A 15,912-nucleotide genomic window follows, 5' to 3' on the forward strand; every position below is an offset into this window, starting at 1 on the left:
TGGTCGGTCCTCTGCCCTCAGCGCGGAAGTCATTCCTACTCAAGGCATGTGAGGGGCAGCCCTGGCTCAGACATGGGGAGGATCCCTTCCTTTCTAAAGCCAAGCTTTTCATGACCACCACAGCTTCATCAAACCACAGAGCTCCACAAATCCATGAAAACACTGTGAAGGCAGACACCTTGACTTGCTTGTTACTATGTTTGCTATTTTAGGTACAAGAAATTTACTCTCCCTGTTGGCTGAAGCTTTTTTTTCTTACAAGAGTTTCCTATTTTGCATACCAAAATGCAAGAAAGCACCACCCCTCTGACTTAACATGCCATTTGTATTTCTTCTTACTCAAAGAGGACCTCTTTGTCTGTTAGGACTGCATAAACAGGGTCAACTATAAACAAGAGAACCCCAAGGTCAAGGCTGGCAGGTGTGGAGTGTAGTGAGGACCCACTTCCTCGTTCCCAGATGGCATATTCTCACTGTGTCCTCGGATGATGGAAGGAGCAAGGCAGGACTCTGGGGTCTCTTTCATAAACGCACTAATGCCATTCATGAGGGCTCAATCCTCATAAGCTAATCGCCACCCAACGGCCCCACACCCCCTAACACGATTCACCTTGGGGATTAAGTTTCAACCTATGAATTTGGGGAAGCACACAAACCTTCAGACCATTGCAGAGGGGGTGAAAAATGACCATTAAAACAAAACCCAATGAAGCCACATTTTTCTCCAGTAATAAAAAGATGTGTCTTTGTCCATTCACCCCGAACCCCTCATGTCCAGCAGGCTATACTGAATACACAGCATCTCATTCACAAGACACAGGGACAATTCAGCAATGACAACAGGCCATTTCTTTACAAGGGCAACAGGACAAGTCAGAGGATGCCCAAGGTCAGAAACTGTTGTAAGGTACTTCAAAGATCTCGCATCAGGCAGGAATCTGGGATTCAGAACCAGAGTGAAACTCTTAAGAGGTGGCTGAAGACAAAGATGAAATTCTAAGTAACAGGGGTAGGAAGAGAACCCATAGGGCTTAAAGCTGCCCAGTGCTTCAGGACAAAGGGACACCTGACTTCCACCTGACCCAACAGCAGCGTAGTGCCTGGCACACAATGGACACTCAGATATCCATTGACAAGGAAATGGAAGGGGTGTTGGCAACCAGAAATACCATATCAACTCACCAAAATATAAGCACTGATTTTGGAAAAGACAGAGTTCAATTAAGTACAGAGTTTATGGCCTAATGGTGAAATGTCCTGGACAAGAGGTTTTAGCTCTGCAAACACATCAGACCCTGCTGGTGTCTCTGAAGAGGTCAGGCTTCTAGATAAAACTCTTCCCGGTGATTGAATAAAGGCTCAGTCATTCTACTGGATTGTGCCACAGTCATACCACCTGGTCATGTGGCCACCCTCACTGTCACAGTCCCCTGGACCTCGTATCCAGCTGCCCCCTGTGGTTGATTCTAGTCTTGAGCCAGCTCCTAGGCCAAAGAGATGCAGCTGTGGGACCACAGGAAAACCTAGAACATTCTAAAGAAGTAAGTCTCAAAGTGAATGCTAGGCGTTTTAGTTATGTACAACTGTCTAATTCTTTACCTCTTGAAACCAAGTGCCTCAGGAAGCAAAGCTGAAATTGTGTATAAGCAGAAAAGGATTAAATGTTTATTTCAACTACAAGATGGCACAGCCATCATACAAATACAAGGGATCAATAAAGTGTTGCAAACAATGTCAGAACCAAGCACTATACTAAGGGTCTACTTTAATAAGAATATTATCATTATCACGATTATTACGACTGACTATATGTGCTAATGAAAGAGAAGCCAGTGGTGAACACCCCAGCATTTTTGCAAAGATGACACAGCACTCAGTTCCCTCTTTGTATTCACCTGTTAGACAATAAATGGCATCTACCACCCAATCCATGAACTACCTTCTTTTGAAACATAAATGGTATATTTTCAAATTTCTAAGCACTTTCCTAGCTGTTGAAATCTGAAAATCAACTAAAAGTGAAAACTATAAATCAGATTATCTAATTTTTACAACATAACTCTGACCACTTCAAACTTAAATGCAACTTGCGTTGGAGAAAAACTGTCAAGTAGAGTCTTTGTGTAGAAGTAAGAGTTGTGTGCGGCCACACTGTTATCTGCATTGTGCACTCTGTAAACACCACACAGAGTTAAGGACAAGAAGGGTATCAACAGCCCCATTGTTCCACCCCACTGTTTTCCTTTCATGGACAATACTTGCCCTGGAGAAATATAGACACTGTCTCATAGAAAAGACATTCCCCAAACCAAGAGCACATCATTAAATGCAGCAATCAATGAAAGCACTGAAGCAAGTATTGGTTAGAAAGCAGAAAGTGTGATGCTGCCCTCACTCCTGAGCAAGACTGCACTGAGGAACAGGACCTAGAGAAGCAGATGTAAACAAAGTAGGAAAACTACACTTGCACAAAATGCTTTGAAACTCCTCCCTAAATAGTGAGACACTCCAATGATACTACAGGTATACAAGGATTTAACTTCATGTGTCAACTTGACTGGAACACAGGAAGCCCAGATACTTGGGAAAGCATTATTCCTGGCTGTGCTGTATTTCTAGAGAGACAAGCATAGAACTCAGTAAAGCAGATAGCTCTCCCCAAGGTGGGCAGGCATCATCCAACTGGTAGAAGGCCCAGGTAGAACATACAGGTGGAGGAAGCCTGAATTCTCTGTCTCTACCGGACTCCCTGAGCTGACATGTCTGTGTTCTCCCGTCCTTGGGCCAGCTCTTACAAGATCTGCTCTCCTGGGTCTCCCTCCAGCTGCAGACAGTAGATTGTAGGGCTTCTCAGCCTCCCCAGTCACAGGAGCTAATTCCTTTTAATAAATCTCCTTTTGGCCGGCGCCGCGGCTCACTAGGCTAATCCTCCGCCTTGCGGCGCCGGCACACCGGGTTCTAATCCCGGTCGGGGCACCGATCCTGTCCCGGTTGCCCCTCTTCCAGGCCAGCTCTCTGCTGTGGTCCGGGAGTGCAGTGGAGGATGGCCCAAGTACTTGGGCCCTGCACCCCATGGGAGACCAGGAGAAGCACCTGGCTCCTGCCATCGGATCAGCGCGGTGCGCCGGCCGCAGCGTGCCTACCGCAGCGGCCATTGGAGGGTGAACCAACGGCAAAAGGAAGACCTTTCTCTCTGTCTCTCTCTCACTGTCCACCCTGCCTGTCAAAAAATAAATTAAAATAAATAAATAAATAAAAAATAAATCTCCTTTCATATGTGTTCCCTACTGCTTCTGTTTCTCCATAGAACTGTGACCAACACAAAGTAAACGTAAAAAATACTAACTAGTAAAGAAATAAAAAGAAACAAGGAAAATGAGGTGACTTAAATATTTCAGACACAGAATGTATAAAGATATTTAACAATGCACTGGGGTGCTTAGTCAAAATGCCTTGTGCTGAGATTTCTGTATTGCTAATTCCCAGAACCTCAACAGCAGAATGCTTCCCACTGAAATGACCTTGTGGAAGTTGCAATTGGCGGGTGGAGGAGAGGTGGTATTTAACAAACAAAACCACTCAGTCCTGTGCTGAAAGGAAAATTACCTGTAGGAGAAACCAGATAAGCAAATGACGCCAGAGGAGTTGAAACACATGTCATACTGACCTGAGGATAGAGCCACTTCTCACTGGAGCAAGGGCTACTTCAATGTTCCCGGCACTTCCAAAGAAAATTCATGCAAAACCAATACCCAAACTATAGGCAGACCACAAATATTCTCAGGAAGCATCAAAAAGCCTATTTCAACTACCACCGAGTACCTATTTATGTGACTGTAATTCACTAACAAGAACTGGAAGAAAATAAAATCATCATTAAATGAAAGAAGGAAGGTACTAGACAATCTAGTATGACTATGACTTTGACCAAAACGTGATAAAATGATTTGGGGTCACACACCAGGCTCACATCACAGATTAGAGCAAAGCCAATAGCAGCTGTGGGAGCACTCATGAAAAGGCACATTAAAAGCCAACACAACTATTTTTCTTCTTTCTCATGGTCACTAAACAAGAACAAAATTTATTAAGAAAAACATCTGATATTTAAAAAGCACAACATTCCAATTAATGATCATTTGAAAGCGCACAGGGCACGGAGAGATGAAAAGGATTTTCAAATAATCTGCAACTCACAGCAAGGTAGACAAAGATCCGCCCACTTCACCTGGCTATTAGCATTGCAGTCAAAACACAGAAGTGCTAACAAGATTCATTGCTATGTCCCCACATTGCTGAGTGCAATGAGTTGTGGATTTACTTACTTATTTATTTTCACTTTATTTAAAAGGCAGAGACGCAGAGATCTCCCATTGCTGGTTCCCCGCCCACAGGCCCACGACAGCCAGCATTGGACCAGGCTGGAGCCAGGGGCCCAGAACTCCATTAGGATCTCCCACAGGAGTGGCAGGGATCCAACTACTTGAGCCATTATCTGCTGCCTTCCAGGATGTACTCCAGCAGGAGCTGGGACTCAACCCCAGGAATTCCAATATGACATGCAGGTGTCCCAAGCTCATCTTAGCTGCTGTACCAAATACTTGCCCTGTGCTGTCCAATTTTGACTAAAGGTCTCTTTTTTTCCCATAGTGGTCCAGGAAATAACCAACACATTTGTAAATATGTGTGACCAAATATGGACAGATTTACAACCTTGGAGTTCCTATACAAGGGTCTGAAGATAAGTCTTTGCATTTTATTACTCAAAGACTATCAATAAGCAAGTACTATGAAAGATCGAACAAGTATGACTTATTTCCTTTTTTTAAAGATTTATTTATTTATTTGAAATGCAGAGTTACATAGAGATATGGGGATGTGGGGGGGGGGGGAGACAGAGAGAGAGAGAGAGAGAGAGAGAGAGAGAGAGATGCTCTATCTGTTGACTCACTCCCCAGAACGAAATGGCTGCAACAGCCAGGGCTGGGCCAGGCTGAAGCCAGGAGCCCAGAACTCCATCCAGGTCTCCCATATGCTTGAAAGGGGCCTAAGTATTTGGATTGTCTTCTGCTGCTTTCCCAGGCACATCAGCAGGGAGTCGGATCGGAAATGGAGCAGCTGGGACTCAAATTGGTGCCCTTATGGGATGGCAGTGACTCAAACAGCAGCTTAAACCGTGCACCACAACTCCAGCCCCCATGTATAACATTTCTAAAATGGAGGCTTCCTTTTGAAAACTACGTAAATGTCAAAATCAATGCAATAATGAGATGCAGTATCGTAAGTAACATAACTCTGCAAAAAAACCCCAGAATATCCCATAGGCCACAGTACCAGCTGGGCTGTGTCAAAATCAGGCTTCTTCCTACAGACCCAATTTCAGTGCTGGGAGAATTCAATGATTCTGGGTTCCACTGTGGCCAGAGCAAATTTAATTCCCATCGGTCACTTTTATAATGGTTATATTGCCCTACCATATTTACTACATAATGAATGAAGTGCCTGTATGCTGGTCTCTCAGGCACTAGGTAAGGCTTCAGGTGACAAGCTTCAAGATCAAGCGCGAGACACCACCCAAGAAGCAAAGGCATGACAGCAAGCTTGTCCTCTGATCCTGAAAAACCAAGGCTTCCAAAAACTATGGCTCCCCTCCTCCAAAACTGCTGCCCCTCCCCCAAAGTCCCCCAATAAAGACTGCCTGGAACCGGTTCAGTGGGCCTCAGGTTTACACATCTCAACTGGGAAGCCAGTTATCTCTTAGCAAAAAAAATCAAAGTTGAGGGAAGAACGTTGCTTGAGATTAGGCCTTGTAGCCATGCCCTCACCATCCCCAAGGGCAAGGACTTTGCACTTCCTAATCACCAGCAGCAGCTCACTGCTCACTGTCTGGTCCTCACAGAGCCAGTATGCAGCCCACAACACACGGCCACAGCTGAGGCACTGAAAATCCGGCAGCCTTCATACCCAAGCCCCTGTCAGCTTGCAGAAATGAACCTGCAACATGCAAACTAAGTAGGCAATTTCAGTGAGGGCTGAAGGCTGTGAATGAAATAAAACAGGGCAACCAAGGAAGGGACAGCTGGAGGAGCTGCCTTAGCTCCAGCGACTCAGGATAAGTCTGAAAAGTGACTTTTGTCCTGACATCAGCATGATGAGAGATGGATGGAAGGAGATATGAAGACAGAAACAAGCAACAGCAACTAACTCAGTCAAGTGCTCAACATTTTGCAAACACCACTTACTTAACACTTAAAACAATCCTAGAGCAGATAATGCAGTCATACCCATTTTACAGCTAGGGAAACAGAGGTTCTAGAAGCCTCAGTAACCTCCTCAACTCTGGACTGAGCTAGCCCTTGCACCCACATAGACTCAACTGCAAGATCTGCTTGTTTCTCAGTCACTGACCTGGCCACCTACTGGCCTGCAACCGTTTTTTCGGCTGAGATCCCCATGGCCACCAGCAAAGCCCTGACATTGCCCTCTTCCTAATGCTGTAACGGACAGAAATCATGCTTGGAATTCCCAGATCTGCCTGTGTAGAGCGCCAGTCACAGACACTGCCCGGGCCCTGAACATGCACGGTGTCTGCAGCTTCCCTTGGACACAGCAAATCTGGGCCTTGCCAGCTTGTTTCTGTGACACCAACAACTGAAATGCACACAGAGACAAATACAATGAAAAGTCTTCTCTACACCTTTTTTAGGCACTGCAAAGACTACTGACACCCAGTATGGTTTTCTAAGACAGCTTCCAGTCTCCAGGTAGGTGCTGCCATAACACGTGACCTGCTTCCCAAGCTCCTTCCAAGATAAAGGCTCGGACTTGTATTGTTCAGGTACAAATAGAAATAAGATGCAAATCAGCAAGACCTCTCAGCTTGATCTCCAGAACACAGTGTGTTTCTCTGATTCTAAGACACATGCATTGTCCTGTTTCAACATCTGAGACGGTGATCCATACCCCAGTGGGTGGTGTGTCACAGTTTAACCTGCAGTGTGTTTTGTTTCTCAGTGGTAAGATGCACCTCAAACTCAGGGGTGGTGTTAGGGGAGGAGAAATCCTGAGCCCTACACATGTTCAGGTCCTTCCAGTTCCTGCATAACTGGCTCCATGTCCACCCTTCCCCAACAATCTGGTCTCCACACCACAGGCAGAACTGAGTCTCCCAACCTGCAAAGCAGGGCCTGGACCTCCTTCCACCACATCCTCTAGCAGCTCTCACTCTCCTTACAAAACACGGAAACCTCCTTCCACTTGTGGTCTAGAAGGCTCGGCTCACCTGGTTCCTTTGCTGCTATATTTGCCTCCTCCCAAAGGCAACTTCTTGTGGCTACCACAGAGCCTTGGCATAGGGCATCATCTGTGCTTCCAGACGTTCCAGAGTTTGCCTTCTTTTACTTAAATCTCAACTCTAAAGTCTATCTCAAGGCCAGCATTGTAGGGTATCAGGTTAAGCCACCACCTGCAATGCTGGCATCTCACATGGGAGCCCATTTGAGTCATGGCTGTTCCACTTCCAGTCCAGCTCCCTGCTAATGGTATGGGCAAGCAGAAGAAGATGGCCCAAGTAGTTGGGCCAATGCACCCACATGGGAGATGCGAATAAAGCCCTTGGCTCCTGTCTTCCACCTAGCCCAGCCCTGGCTGTTGCGGCTACTTAGGGAGCAAACCAGTGAATGGAAGGTATCTTTCTGTCTCTCCTTTGCGCTCTGTAACTCTTTCAAATAAATAAATAAATCTTTAAAATAAACAAATAAAGCTCCCCATGAGGCCTCTCAGACCATCCAGCCCAAATGGGAAAGTCGCTCTCATTCCTGAATACTTAGTACTGCTTTAAGGGCAGGCGTTTGGTCTATCAGAGTACCTGGTTTGCATCCCAGCTCCACTACCAAGTAATACACAAGTGCTTGAGTCCTTGCCACCCATGTGGGAAACCCAAATTGAGATTCTGGGTTCTGGCCTCAGCTTGGCTCAGCCCTGGCTGTTGTGGGCATTTTGACAGTGAACCAGCAGATGCAAGATCTCTGTCAGTCTCTGTCCATCTGTCTGTCTTTGTAATAAATGAAAATGAGTAAACAAATAATTTTTTAAAACTTTGTTTAACTATCTTTTCATTTTTTAAAAAATATATCTGTTTTCCATTTCACAACATAAAGCCTCAAAAAAGGCAGGGGCCTTGTCTTCCACAGCCACCGTTTATTCCAGGTACCTAGCGTATAAAAAGTCCTCTATAAATATCCACTTTACATACTAATAATAGAAAACATTACTAAACTACATTCTTTCACATAATTGCTTTTTTATATTAAGTCTCAGCTAATGGGACAAGAAAATCGTTTAGGAGAATGATCACCTAAAAGTCTATCTGGGATTCCTCCTGAAAAAGACAATTCAGGGGCGGAAAGGAACTTCTAGTGGCGCTTGAGAGGAAAAACACTTTGCATGACAAGAAGACCACTCAGAACCTTCCCACATGCTTGCGAACTGCATTTTCAAAAGCCTTAGCTGGCACTGCACAATTTCAACCGCCCCCCTGATCTTGCTGTGATGTGTAAAACATACCACAGAATCTATGATTCTTCTAGAAACCTGCCTGCCCAAGTGACATACTGATTCCTTTCACTTAGGCATTTACCTTTGAACCTCTTCTAAAGTGTTGGCAATTTTAAAATTTCAACTTCAGCACCACCCGCTTAAAATTGCTTAATCATCACATGCTTACCATGCTCTATTTTTATCACAAGACACACTAGAGAAAAGGAAGTAATTTGTTGCACCTACTGAGGTTTCCTTAAAAATAAAACAAAAACAAAAACAAGTCCTGTCTTTGAATGCTGGGTTCCCACACCATTCTCCTTATGAGGCTCAAACATAAAAATCCCACTCAGTCCCTTCTCTTCTAAGAGGAAATCCAGGTGTCAAAATCGGCAGTTGTATGATTTAAGTTCATTAAAGTTACATCACAAAAGGGTCCCTCAGATGGAGTCCAGGGGGTTTACTAACAGGGTGAAAAAGGGTTTCCAAACAGTGAGAAGTCTTGCCTTGATCTTCACTCTCTGCAGCTAATCTTTTGTAGGATGACATTCACAAACAACAGAAAAACTAAATTTCCTGGAACTATTCCCCAAAATATTTATGCCAATCATCTCATGATTTATCCCTTTAAAGTGCTGAATCAACGTTAGGATTAGCTTGTTTGATAAACATGTTGGGCTTGATCTGTGTTTGCCTCTGAACAATTTGCAAATACTACTTTTTTGTATTTCTATGTTTTCAGTACCAAAAAAAGAATCAACATGTTTAAGTTAAACTAGGATTTGCCTCATGTGCAAAATTAAATGTAAATGAATATACAGAATGGGAATTTTCCCAATATTTCATTAAGCATCATAGTCCCTTGTTATATATTTAAGTCACCAAAATGAATGAACTTACATTATTCAAGGGGCAAAGAATGAATGGGTCCAGGAGAAGCTGTGACTGTCCCCAGATCACCTAAGCAATGAGGCCAGAAACAGGGCAACATTCTTTACCTCTTCAAAATCTCAGCCATTTGAAGTAGTGCTTACACAGTTCAAAGAAGCTAAACCAGCCATGGCTCTCTTCAACCTCCCTAAGACAAGTGATCCTTCACAAGGTACTGTGAAGTCTTCAGAAGTAGCTGCTGAGAATTAAAAACGGCTCTATTTCTCTTATTCTGGATTCTTGGGTGATCACATGCTATGTCTGAAATTCTAAGTATGCCATTGAGTTACTGAGATGCATGAATATCAAGCCCAAAAGGAAGACAGTGAGTAACAGCAACAGCAGGAGCTCCTTCGAACTGCACCCTATAAAGACCCAGGGGCTCTGAAGGCACAGGCGCCTTGCTACTTACAGGCTGTGTGTCGTCAGACTGTCCCCTCAGCTCACCTGCAAAAAGAGACAGCAGCAGCTATAGGGTCTTGGAGGAGTAAAGTGAACACATCACACGTGCACACATCAAGTGCTAACAGCTGTGGCAGAGCCAGGGCGGTTCCCCAAGCCCAAGTGTTAGGATGAGCCAGAAAACCCTTTTTCTGTTGTACTTTCCAGCCTTGGTGCTTGCACTGAACAGAGTGAATATTTTTTTCTTGTGTGAGTCATGACTGCAACGCTTCTGAGACTTCATCCTGAATATCAATTCCCATTGCATCATATCAGGAACCAGAAAAAACGGTACAAATCGGGAAACATGAGACCGGACCCTGGTAAGTTGTTGTCTTGAATAAATTCAAGATGAAAGTAGGTTCCTTATTTATTTCTCTCCTATAAAATATTAAGACTGGGGTAACTGCGGATCCTCCAAGTGGAAGTGACCAACCTCACTCAAATATAGAAAAATCAAAGTCAAGGATACAGTTGCCTAAATAATATTTCTGCAAGGCTTGTCTGTCTAACTGCCATAACACGGTTTTCAAAGAGGAAAAACCCAGCCAGGTAACTACCCTAAAAAAAAGTTAAAAATACAAAGGGAAAACTTTCAAAAAGCACAAAACATGTATTCCTGAAAAATCTGCGCAGTAAGAATAGGTTCTGGAGAGGCACAGGCAACCGGACTGCTACAGTAATCCCTGCTGGTCCACCAGCATTATCCACAGCACCACCTACTGGCACCTCGCGGCGCCTGCAGCAGCTGTGGTTCCTCAGGCCCCAGCAGTTAACACCATGCCTTGTTTAGCTAGGAAGTTATCGAGGAAGGAAAAAGATGTCACTTCACCGTTTAGCGAGGAGAGGGACTGGAAATGAGAGTTGATCCCTGATGGTCTTTCAAAATCGCTAAACAGTTAGCACCCACTGCTTACTGACAGCGGCAAACACACCATTTTGATTTTTCTTGTCCAGGCCAGTTAGACTACAAATCCTGTTCTAAATACTGTAAACCATGGATAAGACTGATGTATTTTTAGTAGATCTATTGATCTGTAATTACCTTTTACCACAGTGGGACACACTTAACGCTGCTAAGCCAACATGTTCTTTCAACTAGGAATCATTACTCTCAACCTAGAGTTGAGGGGGAGGGGCACGGTTCAGGGACAAGATTCAGACCCTCAGACTCTAGATTTTCCCTAACGTCTGGGCCCCCTTGGACAATCAGGCCCGTGAAGGATTATGAGGTCTTCTAATTATAAACCGCACCAGGACAGGGGTGCGTTCATACTATGGTCTTTCCCTTGTGGGCCACTAGGAGACAAGTTCTAAATCAGCCCTTACCTACCAACATAGAGAGCAGCTTGCCAGGCACAAGTAAAACCACCACCCACCCTTGATTCCAACCCCAAAATTAAACCAGACGGGAGCCAAAAGACCTGTAACAAAAAAACCAAAACCATCAATTTCCAAACCAAAAAACACATGGACTTACATATAATACAATTCAAAAACAATGCTAGCTGACACTTACTTCAGGCTATATGCTGGGCCCTGCTCTAAGCATTTTATTGATTATCAGAATGGCACAGCACTGCCGTGTCTCCGTTCAGTCAGTGACTTCATGGTGTACCATCTCTAGAAATACCACAGGTCAACTATCATAGCACAAAGCCATGAGATTTTACCACTGAAGAATTCCAGGTTACCACGAACCTGCCCTTATGTTAAAATAACTATACTTATTAAATAGCACATCTGAATGACCACAAGTTGCAATGGCAAAAAATGAGGACAATAAATTGGTAGAGGTTCTATTCCAGGGAATGACTCTAAACATACTGCAAAAATGCTTGTTCTACAATCATACTCCCCTCTTCAAAAATAAACCAGTGTGCAGTCCTTACAACACCAGCCATCGATGTTGTCACAGATGTGTGCCAGATTCTGCACAGGACATAACTTGGCTGTGAAGAAAACCCGCAGAGTTTATCTGTATCTTAGGCAGCAAAGAAAGCCTCACGTTTGTGTGCGAGTGTCTTAGCAAATCCGAATCACGACTTAAAGGGTTAACGAGCCCGGCACCAGGTGCTTTCTTTCCACTGTCCAGAGTAATTTAAGCACGCATCAAGTTATCTCCTCCGTCTTCTCCACAAGCCAGCTTAGGAGAGACTTGTCACTGCCATTTACACTGTGCAGCTCCGGATCTCACGACAATAGGAGGGCACCAGGCCGGGCAGGGCAGGCACCGGGCTCCCACAGCTGGCATGCGCTTTGTTGCCAAATTATGAGCTCCGCCGGGGGATGGGGATAAGCGTGAGCCAAGGGTAATTTAATTATATTTCAAATCTGTATGCTTTCAAAGAAAGTACAAGCGAGGGAGCCACTGGAGGGGATAACCCCAAACAAACTTTCAGAGCCATGGAATCTGCATACCTTGCAGTTCACTCCCAGCCAGGGATGAGGAGATACTGGTATTTCCAAAGTATTTGGCACGGAAATCAGAGATGGGGCAAGCAACGGTGGCGGAGGAGAGCCCCGTGCCTCGCCGACCCACTCCTCCACAGACACCCGCCGGCGCGCCTCCGGGGCCCAGCCCGGCTACGCAGCGCAGTCGGCTTCGCCCGGCCCGGAGCTCAGGGCGGGCAGGGCGCCCCGCCTCCCCGGGACCCCGGCCCGGTCCGTCTGGGCCAGCGAAGCCCCCTTGCCGGGCTACACGGAGACCAGGGCCGGGCGGGGAGGCTGCAGGAGCAGATCCGGCTTCGCTCCGCCCGCGCGCGGCTTAGGCATTGTCCACTGTCGGAGCGCAGCACGGCCACCAGACCCGGACCCCGAACCTGCAGCAGCACTCTGACCCCCAGTCTTACCTCGGCCGTGCTCCCTGGCTCGGGGCGGCGCGGGCCGAGCCGGCGGTCAGGCTTCCAGGGACGGCGAGGAGGGAGGGTCTGGGCCCGAGGAGGACCGAGGGCCAAGAGCGGGCTGCAGGGGCCGCCCAGTCCTCACCGCCGCCAGCGCCGCCGTGGGGCTGCGGGCAGGGATGGCCGAGCCGGCCCAGGACGCGCGGCCGCGGAGGCCCAGCTGCTGGCGGTGGCCGCGAAGGTTCGGTCTGCACCGAGTGGGAGGGCTCCGGCAGGCTCCGCCGGAGAGCGAGGGAGGGAACTTGCAGGGAGTTGCTGCGACCGAGAGCGCGTGTCCCTGACCGAAAGGGACACGCCCCTCCAGCGCCCCGCCCCGCCCCTGCCCCGCCCCGTCTCACCTGCCCCGCCCAAGCCCCGCCACGCCACCCCTACCGCCTTCCCTCACCTGCCCCCAGGTGAAGGCTCCCCTAGATCAGAAGCTAGGACCCCAGTTCAGGCAGCGTGACTCTCGCGACCTGGAGTTTGTGTCCTGAGTGTGATAATCCACTTGGTAGCCAACCCATACCGACCATTGTGGCCCTGGGCACCATTCTCTGTTTGCTAACTTTCAAATACTTAAATGGACTATTGCAGTATTATTTATAGGCTTCGTTTCTGGAAGTATTTTTTACATGCTTGTGTAAAATAGAATAAAATAGTAATCCTCAGGCCTGATGTACTGCCCTTAGACTGTGGGCCAGCTGATGTTTCAAATTAGTAAATGGAGTGCATCACTAGTCATAATATTTCCTTAACACGTTTAGAATTTTTTAAAACTATTTGCTTAATAACTTGGTTGCTTTTTTTCAGGGAGGCTATCTTGCTTTAGGAAGACTAAACACAGTTTTGCTACTGGGAGCTCTAAAATATGAAATCCATTTTTACCAAAATGACTGGATTTAAGTGAAATAGGGACTCACCATAATTCCTTCTCAAAAATATTTAGCAAAGATTTTCTCTAAACTTTAGAAAACATTGGAAATACAGTCGCATACACCACATTTTCTCAACAAGGCTATCTGCACATACAGGTACTTAAATGGTTGTGATTACTGTTTCTTTTGAATTCAGAAATTATCAAATAAATAAAGGTCAGACCTCTGTAATAGAATTTTGGCTATTTACAAGATTACCACATTAAAAAGCAACATGACACTGAGCTTTCAGTGCAAGTTTCCTTTGGCATCCTAATGCATTTTTTGTGATCACAGATATGCTGTGGTCTCCAAAAACTCCAAGAGTCATTTAACAATAGAACACAGTTAGTTTTCATCAGTTCCCTAGCAAATGGAACCAGCTTCTCTCCTTCAAAGTGGGGCTTAGAACACACCACACACACACACACACACACACAAGAAAACATTACCTCATCCTCTTCCTTTTGGGAATGCTCCCTCCCATTGGGTGGGACTGGAATATAGAACTTCAGCTTGCTGTGGCATGCAAGGAGGCCAGCCAATCAGAATGCATGTCAACCCCTGGGCACAAAGACAGGGGTGAGAAGGATATATGAGTCCTGAGGAAAATGGGGATCCTATTTCCAGACTGGTATGGACACACTGCTCAGCCCAAGCTAGTATAAGCCTGCAGCAGCTGGAGGGAGTCCCCGAGGGAAGCCAAGGAAACCAGAAGTAAACCTGACAGAGTCCCTGCTGAAATCAACATGATGTCTTTGTTTAAGAATGATTTTTTTGTGTTTATTGGAAAGGTGAAGTGACCGACGAGAGAGAGCGCTTCCATCCACTGGTTCACTCCCCAAATGGCTGTCACAGCTGGGGCTGAGCCAGGACAAAGCAGGAGCCTGGAACTCTATCCCCGTCTCCCATGTGGATGACAGGTGTGCTTGTACTTGAGCCGTCATTGGCTGCCTTCTCAGGCACAGGAGCCAGGAGCCAGATCAGAAGCAGTGGAGCTGGGACCAACACCGGAGCCCAGATACAGGTTGCTGGCATTGCAAACGGCAGTTCAGTCTGCTGCCCTGTGATACCAGCCCCCTAAGCTGTCTTTCTTGTGTACAGTATTTTGAGTTAGATTTCTTTTCAAGTTGTTTATTTATAAAGTCATAGAAGGTTTCTCTATGGTCCAGGATTTGATCATTGGGAATATAACTAGAGAGTTCTAGCTTTTCTATTGCTTTAATTACTTTCCGATAATAAAGTGTAGGCTAAAAAGGTCATTTAGTAAGAAGTCCTAACTGTTGGTAGGATTCAGGTTCTCATGTAGAGTATTACTCATTCCCAATGTAGATTGAATATCCCCACTCCCTTACCAATGCCAAAACCCAGTAAGCCATGTGGTCAGAGAACCAGAGAGAAAACAATATAACATCAAAACCCAAAATTCCCTGTAAATTTTTTTTCTTATCGATTACTCCAATAAGACATGTTTCATAACCCCAGATACTTGCTGGAATAGGACTTTTCCTTTTGTTAAGACTGAAAATGTTAAGGCCTGCAACAGATTTTTGAGACTGTGGAAATGAGTTTTTTGAACTGAATTTTACAGCCCAGTGCTGCTCAGAAGTGGGCCATTGGTCTATGCTTGGAATTCTATTGTTTCACAGAGATTTTTATCTCTAGAAGTATGTAGCAATATTTGACTAGTACTCAAACAAGCATCCACACACTAATCACCATGTCGCTTACCCATTGTCTCAGGTCACTATGAACTGTGGGAGTATAGGTATTCCTAGTCTAAGAGTGGACCCAAGCATCTGAAGGGACAGTATTACCTCTAAGCCTCTGATTGTATGAGTGGTTGCTTAAAAAAAAAAAAAAAAAGAACAGCAATATTGAGCAAATGCACATTCAGTGTTTTCATTGATTTTTCTCCAGGTGGAGAAAGTCTTGTACAAAATTAGTGAAATTTCAAATGTGCAAAAGCCCCTGAGCTGAGGAACAACACATCAGCAACAGATGCCAGCTCCACAAAGGGAGGGTACAGGAAGCGAGTCACCTCTGGAAACATGACATTGAAGATTACGAGGGGGGAAAAAAAGAAAAAGAAAAATGAGTTCTGGAATCCAGGCCCAGCTCTGACTAGCACTTGTTCAAATGATTATGATTTCCCTAGGTAAAATTTCTTCCAAGTATCTGGACTGATATTTGTAGGTACCAATCTC

General features: G+C 45.5%; 1 protein-coding gene across 3 annotated transcripts in view; it reads right to left on the reverse strand.

Moving 5' to 3' along the window:
* Positions 1-12,918, reverse strand: part of FAM110B (family with sequence similarity 110 member B) — a 175,185-nt gene extending 162,267 nt beyond the window's left edge. For 2 of the 3 annotated variants that reach the window (XM_062188475.1, XM_062188472.1), the window contains exon 1: positions 12,762-12,918. The gene's annotated coding sequence lies outside the window, so the exon portion shown is untranslated. Of the gene's footprint in view, positions 1-9,880; positions 9,916-12,761 lie in introns of all 3 variants that reach the window. The other variant, XM_062188474.1, reaches the window with a different exon arrangement.
* Positions 12,919-15,912: the final 2,994 nt, after the last annotated feature.

This window comes from Lepus europaeus, chromosome 4, assembly GCF_033115175.1.
Source record: "Lepus europaeus isolate LE1 chromosome 4, mLepTim1.pri, whole genome shotgun sequence".
In the NCBI taxonomy this organism is placed as follows: domain Eukaryota; kingdom Metazoa; phylum Chordata; class Mammalia; order Lagomorpha; family Leporidae; genus Lepus; species Lepus europaeus.